This window comes from Carya illinoinensis, chromosome 3 (genome assembly GCF_018687715.1).
Source record: "Carya illinoinensis cultivar Pawnee chromosome 3, C.illinoinensisPawnee_v1, whole genome shotgun sequence".
NCBI lineage: Eukaryota > Viridiplantae > Streptophyta > Magnoliopsida > Fagales > Juglandaceae > Carya > Carya illinoinensis.
Genome location: NC_056754.1, coordinates 15,215,490 through 15,223,979, shown reverse-complemented (window position 1 = coordinate 15,223,979; position 8,490 = coordinate 15,215,490).

Below are 8,490 nucleotides of genomic sequence, written 5' to 3'. Positions count from 1 at the left end.
GAGCAATGTTTGATGGAAGGGTTGAGTGCAGGTCATCACCGCCAGAGTATTCTAGTGGTAATATTCTCATGCAATTGGAAGATATTCCAGACAATAGATTTGAGAAGGATGCAAGATGTTGAAAGAGGAAACGATAGGCAGTGGAATTGAATTGGACAAAAAAAGTATTTTCTTTGAGTTGCCATACTGGTCTACCTTGACACTACGTCACAATTTAGACGTTATGCACATTGAAAAAAATATATGTGAGAATATTTTGAACACCCTGATGTCAATACAAGGGAAGATAAAAGATACAATCAACTCTCGTAAAGATTTCAAAGAGTTAGGGATAAGATCGAATTTGCATTTGCAAGGTACTAGGTTGTCAGCCTATATGCCCCTTGGATGGTATACACTTTCAAGTGATGAGAGAAAGAAATTCTGTGGTTGGTTCATGACAATCAAATTACTCGATGATTATGCTTCGAACATGTCAAGATGTATCCGAACTCATGATTGGAAGATAACTGGTCTCATAAGTCATGACTACAATATATTTCTGCAGCGATTGTTGTCAGTTGGCATGAGCAGAAAGCATACTCGAGATGTTCATATAGCACTCATAGAATTAGGGCAATTTTTTAGGAGTATTTGCAGTAGAACTTGAAAGTTGATGCCTTATTAAAAATGGAAGCTGACATTGCATTGATATTGTGCAAGTTGGAGAGCTTGTACCCGCCTTCATTCTTTGATGTAATGGTTCATTTGGTTGTGTACCTACCTCGTGAGACTTTAGTTGCCGGCCCCATTTAGTATAGATGGATGTATCCTATTGAATGGTTTTTGAAAAAACTTAAGCGATATGTGGGGAAAAAGGCTCGTCCGGAAGAAATGGATATGATTATATTCCAGAGGCAGAAAAACCACATGAAGAAGTTGATAGTCAAGACCATGAAGAAGCATATCAAGAAAATGAATCAGGCATCAATCTATTTGTTGATCTAAGCCAATATGACATGGTCCCATTGCGCAGAGAAGATGTTCAACCTGAAGTAATTGAAGGTGAAGTGCCGAAAGAACATGAATCAACTTAAGTGTCTACTGAGGATGAGAGCGATTGGTCCAACAAAATTGATACTAAATGATTTTCAAATAGATATTTGTGTAGATATAATTCTTATAAAGATCCATAATGTATCTTGTCTGAATAATAATTTATTATAATTTCAAACAGATATGCCTCATAAACACAAACGAACACATGAGCCATCCCCACCCCTTACTAACTCCCCGTGTGGTTCACTTGTCAACAATAGTGGGTCAACATCACCAGAATCAGAATAAGGTATTTTATCACTGTATATCTTTAAAATAAAATAATTTAATTAAAATATATGCTTTAATTATTGTATATATAGTTGTTGTAAACCAGCACTGAGTTAGAGGTATTACGAGTGGTGTCTGGATTAAAGTTTATATACCTGATGATCACACCGGTGGCTCTAGGAATTCGACAGCTTGGCTTGCTTCTTACGTTGATACCCTTACTAGCATGTATGCACCGATGGCTACATTCTTCTGGGCTAAAGTTCCCCAATATGTGAAAAACCATATAAAAAATCATTGCTTGGTAATAAGTTACTTGGTATAACATGTTAATTTAAATAACTTTTGTATTTATACTAATTGTTTATAATTTTTTAAAGGATGAGTTTGAACTAAATTTTGGTCGGTGAGAGGATTGATTAACGATTGAGGAACTAATGTCGAATGCATTCCAGAGATACAAAGGTCGATGCCATACACACTATCAGAAATTCAGTACTATGACAGAGGTGCGTCAAAGTCCATTCCAAGCAGTGCTACCAAACAAATGGGAGAAAGTTTATGATTTGTTTGAAGATCCTGCTTATCAGGTAATTTCGCTACTATCTTTTTTTTTTTTTTTTTTTTTAAGAATATATGATAGATGTATTGAACATATAATTATAATACTTTTTTTTAGCAACGGAGTACAGTAAACAAAGCAAATAGATCAAATTTAATGATACACCATCATGCGAATTCTCGATCTTTTCATTGCTTGTAAAAAAAATGGTAAGTTATTCTAGTCCTCATTAAATATTAACATATACACTTTTTTGATTTAAATTCTGATATAGATTTTCATTTTGTAGCAGGAAGAAAGTCCTGTTGACTATGATCTGACCCAATTGTATGATAAAGCACATAAAAATCGTGATGGTGTTTGGAGTAATCCAGAGGTAGAGGCAAATTATGTAAGTTTAAGTTTCTTTAATTCCATTGTCTAAAGATATTTTTGTTATCTATATTAATTTTAATGTTTGTTTTTTGGTAGAACAAAATGATATCTCTTAAGGAAACTGCTGATGAATCATCTGTCAACGATACTCAAATACTTTTTCAAGTTCTTGGATCATGTTCTGGATATTTGAGATGCTTAGGACGTTGCGTGAAGCCATCCTCAACATCATCATCCTCTTCTAAAGTCAGATCGAATGACAACAAGACTACGAAATTAGAGAAAGCTGCACTTGAGATAAAACGATTGAGGTAGAACGAAAAAGAGTTGTTGACCCGATTAGATCAAGCAGCAGATTTAGAGACAAGATTAGAAGAGAGGCTACGATTAAATAACAAAAAAATGTTTGAACAATTCCAGTCAATGATGTCCCAAAACTCTATGCCACCACCACCACCACAATCATAATTCATCTAATTTTTTTTTAATTGCCTTTATTTATGATGTTTGTAAACATTTGAACAATTTATGTATAGATGATTGCAATTTGTATAATATTAGTATGTTATTTTTAATTAAATTTTGATCTATTTGACCAATACTGTTCGAACGGTAAATGTGACGCCCCCAAATCCCCACGCCCGAACACGGGGAAATCAAGACGTCCGGATGGTGACAACCCGGGTCACCATCCCATCGACGGGTGCCAAGTGTGTGCAAAGGCAACAAATGTGCACGAAAGAACACGCAGCGGATAACGAAAGTCATAACTAAGTACCAGAATTTTTCTTAACGTAATTCAAGCTGTTTAAAACATACATAAATAAGACATTACAAAAACACAAATACAGTTTTAAACAAATATAAAACATAGCATCAGCAACCCGGCGGAGCCGCATCCTCTGGCTCAGCCTCCTCCTCTTCGCCCTCCAACTCTGCACCAAAAGCTACGGAACCAAAATGGTACCGCAGGTAAGTAAAACCCAAACACTACCAGATAAAAACACATAGAACTCAAACAAAATGCATGAAGCATGCCCGATGCACAAAACCCAAAAACATAATTTTCCACACACGCCAAAAACCCATTTGGCCCAAAAACACATCCTTTCCGAAAAACACGCCAAAAGTCACATTTGGCCTTTATCTGTCTCAAACCATTATCCATATTAACCGTATGCACCATGACCTCCCCTAGGGGTCATCCGCACACCCTGGCTCCAGTGCCACACCGCAGAGTACCACCACGCATGTGACACCTAACGAGCGATGCCCAGTTTCGTGCCCCGCACGTTCGTAGCCAAGCATCCTCTAGCCCTCACCAGTGAAGGGCCACGGAGTCGGTGCGTAGAGCGATGCCCGGTTCCGCGCCCGGCGCGTTCGTAGCCAAGCAACCCCTAGCCCCCGCTCCCGTCGTCTAGCGACAACTCAGGGGACATCACTCAATTTATTCCGCTCCCGAGTGACCAGAGGAGCTCCACCGGGATAATACCCCATCCCGGCTTGGGGTCGTGATACACACGCACCCGTAAGACCACTTACGCCAATACACAGGCTTTTCACACATAAACAAAAACACACGTGCATGCACCATGTAATGCCATATCAATGCATAATAAAATAATCCAACAACATAAAACAATAAAATAAGCAACTCCGTCCTCCATCCATCCGACCCCCGAACTCCTCGAACTCAGTCCGGAATCAGCCAACCAACAAATAAAATAATTGAATGAGCAATATATTTTTAAATCTGAAAATAGGGTTTGGAAAATACTTACAGTGCTATACGGTAATTTTAGAAAACACCCGGCGTTGCAAACGGCGGAGAAAAAGCAACGTAACAGTGTAATTTACACTGTTGTCGTGGGTAATAAATTACCCATTTTCGAACGGGGACAAACCAAGGCTCGGGATTGATAGGGAATGGCCTTGAGATATTTATGAAGCTAAGGGAAATGAGTTTTGGCCGTGGGTGGTGGTGGAAATGGCGGTCGAAGGCCAAAAAAGGGCTGAACGGAGTTGAGCTCGTGGGAGCTGCTCCGGCAACGGATCGAGGCCGGAAATGGGTGGTTTAGGTCGGCAAGAGGTAGGGGAAGAAGCTGTGAAAAGATGGTGGCCGGAGGTGGTGCGACGGTGCCGAAAACGGTGAAAAACCGTATGGCTTGGAGGAGCTCGTGGCGGCTAACGGTGGCTCGGATGGAGGTGAAACTTGGTGGGGATGTTCACCGGTGAGAGGGGAAGAAAACTGGGTGGGTGGTGTCGGCCACGCCCCCGGCGAGCGGCGGTTCTGGGCTGCGAAAGCAACCGGCGACAGGGGCAAAAACAGAGCAGGTGCAGCGACTTCCGACGGCTCTCGAAAGCTAACGACTGGTCCGATGGCTCTGAAAATTGGTGGGGATGATCTCTGGTGGAAGGGGAAGAGAATGGTGGTGACGGCGCACCAAACGGTGGCCGGACGGGCCGGTCAAAGTGGCGGCAACGGGAATGAGAAAAAGGGGCAGCTGGGCGTACGTGGGAGAGAAAGGAGAAGAAAGAAGAAGAAAAGAAAGAAAAAGAAGGAAAAAGAAAAGGAAAAAGGGAAAAAGAAAAAGAGGAAAGAAAAGAAATGAGGTCCAATCCTCACTCCGGAGACCAAAAACCGATCCGCCGAAAACGATATTAAAAACCGTAAAACGACTAAAATAAATTAAACACATCAAATAAATTAAAACCAATTAAAACACATTAATTTAAAATAAATAAACCAATATATTATTCAAATTAAAAACAACCCTTCAGTGAAAATACACGTAAAAACGGGGTATCACAGTAAATAACCTGTTTGAATGATGAATTACCATTTATGCATCCATTTGAACAAAAATCGGCCCATTCGAACTGTATCGAAGAAATTCATTCTGTACGTCTGTTTGAACAATTAAATATTTCTTCGAATAACTTTATTTTTTAAAACTCCGTTCGAACAGAAAATTTCTAAAAATAAAATGTCTATTCGAACAGGTAGAATTTATTTTTGAACAAAAGTCACTTAAAAAATGTGTTAGTTTGAATGAACAAGATCAAATACGGTTATTAGTTCGAATAAACATTTCATATTGTTCGAACAACAATTTTTTCATTCGAACTTGATTCTGAGACAACATTTTTTGTCTAAAAAAAAACCCATTCGAACGATTTCGACTTGTTCCTCCCAATTTCGTCCCTAAAAGTACTTTTTGGAGATGAAAATCAATTTTTGTCTCCAAATACTTTCTGAGATGGTCTTTCTGAGACAAAATAGAGACAAAAACATTTTTGTCCAAAAACTTCTAGTGACGAAATTTGGGTTTTTTGAGACAATTTTTTGTCTCTAAAAACCAATTCTCTTGTAGTGCATGTGGTCGAAATTTCTTTCAGTTATTAATATAAACGGGTCAAATTCAATCTAGCTATAAAAGGTTATTATTTATTTATCTAGTTTAGGTTAGAGATAATAAGATATAATCAGCAATCCAGAAGATAATGGTATAAATCCAAGGAATTGACAACTACTGACCAGCCAAAAAATAAAAACATGAAACTACAGCTTTGATTATAAATTCAATATATTTGGCCCCCGTTCTGGGGGTTGGGAGTGCATATATGGTCATAAATTTGTAGGAAGACCCAGCAAAACGTTGATCTACCATGCAAATTCATATGCAAATTAGGGGTAATGAAACTAAGGGCATATCTGGGTAATTAAATGAGATTAAAATTTTATAGATAATAATAAAATAATTTGGTGATTTTTCAAAATTTAATCAAATATATTAATTTAAATCATTTCACAACTATTTATCAACCATTTTATTACTATTTACAAATATTATGAGATATTTAATTGTTAAAACGATCTCTAAAGATAAATTCCAAGATCAAGGAGAATTGCTAGTCTACTTAGCATTTGCACCCATAGGTGTATTTTTTTTAATTTTTATTTATTTTTTAAATGTTATGAAAGGTATTGAATAGGTTTTTTTTTTCTTAAATATTAAAAACAATTCTTAATGTTTAAGAGAAATACAAAAAATAAAATAAAATAATGGACCATTTATCAGTAGACCATCCTCATCTGTAGAATGGCCTAATAATAGAATAGATAGAAGAATGTAATAAACTTTCCTGATTTCATTGATTTGTATTGAGTGCTATTTGTACACGAGAATAACGAATAAAAATTAATGAATTGTTACAAATAACTTTAGAGAAAATAGTTAACAATTTTGTTCTCTACTATTGTATTCTAGAAGACCGTGACAATGATGTACAATTGAGAGGAATGACCCTTCAGCCATTACATTATTGTTGTATTGTCCAAAGTGCCCTTCATGTGTTTGTGAAAATTTCCAGAAGAGTCACTTTGCTTGATACGCCCTATCCAGTTGAACAGGGTTTCTACCAAGTTGAGACTCGACCTGAAATGAAGAAAGCGATCAACAAAATTGGTTTTGTAAGAAGATCAACTAACTGATATTGAGAATTGCAGAACTTGACTTGTAGAGTATGTGCGCCAACTCGATCTCTCACGAAATGAAAGTCAATGTCCATGTGTTTGGCTTTGGAATGATACACAAGATTCATAGAAAGGTTCGTCGCCCTGATGTTATCGCACCACAGTGTTGGAGCAGTGGGAAGAAAGACACCTAACTCATGAAGCACATTTTGTAACCATATGACTTCTGCTGCCGCTAATGTAAGGGACTTTTATTCTGCTTCTGTGGAAGATAGGGCTACTGTGCTCTATTTCCTCTAATCAATTCTGTGGAAGAAATAAATTAATATTTTATTTAAACAAAAAAAATTTTAAATCAATTCTTCTAATCCTGAATGTAGGCCTGAGCTTCGCGCTTTACGACTACCCAAAGTTGGAGGCAAAATTTTGCTCCGACTCTGACTCCGATCGGGGGTCAGAATTCGAAGCTTTGATTGGAACTCCGACCTCTGATCAAAATTCTGATTTTGTAATGCGCCCAATTGGCCCATTCTGGGCCCTAAAATAAAATAATAATAATAATAATAAATTTAATGTAATACATCATTCAAAAACTCCTATATAATAATTCAAAACATTGATAATACTAAAAACAATATATTTCAAATAGTCCATAAGGGAAAACATATTGAACAGTCCATAAAAGTAAAAGCATCATTTGCAGCACCGTGCTTGGTTGTCGGTGATACTTAAAATTAAGATAAAAAGTCACAATCAATCAAAGGAAAAAAAAATGATTCAAAAAATTGAACATGCTAAAAGTAGAATTTGATTATCATCCCTCATCAATAAAACTTAAAGGGGGATATCAACTTATCCATACTCCATGATCCATCAACTACATCCCAACTCCCAATGGTTGCACATCTTAGACTCAGACTATCAGCCATCTGCGCAAGTATACTAGGGTTCACAATTATATCTATGAAATCTTAAAAAGTAGAAGTTAGATAGATTAATGATACCATAAAAAGAATTAAATAAGAAGATTGAAATACTTAAATAATTATTTGAATAAACTTTAATAATAAAAAAATAAGTAAAATAGGGTTACTCAAGTCAAGCCTATAACTCTCAACATCAATGCCAATGGTATCTAGTCCAAGGGGCGTATCACTTATCAAGTTCTATGTGCAAACGATGGCCTCCATGGTAGATGGTGACAATGAACTCCGGTAAGAATCCAACACTCGACCTCCAGTGCTAAACGCCGACTCAGAGGCAACAGTAGTGATAAGAATGGCTAGTACATCTCAGAAAATATGGGAAATAAATGGATACTTGGTGGAATTAACCTTCCACCAAGTTAATAATTGAAATACATCACTAGCTGTCTCAACCTCTTTCTCAAAATACCATTTAACCTCAAAAGTACACTGCATAATACTCCTCGTTGCAACAAGTTGATGATACAGGTTCATAACGTTGTAACCTCGACAGCGTGGACGCAATGCTCCATCTGGGCAAAGGTCATCGGAGGGAGGTGTTAGGCTCAAGTGTGAGGTACCCGCTACGAATGAAGACTGATTACTATTATTGTAGTGGGAATATAAGTCATCAAGATCTCTTTTAAACGCTTGAATAAACTGTGCAGACCTCACTACCCCCATTACGAAATTTGCCCAAAATTCTATCACAGCCAACTTATATTGAGGGTCAAGGATTACGGCCACAAAAAGTAATCTATTTTCTCTTCTCAACATCTCCCAATATTCATCATATTTGGTTT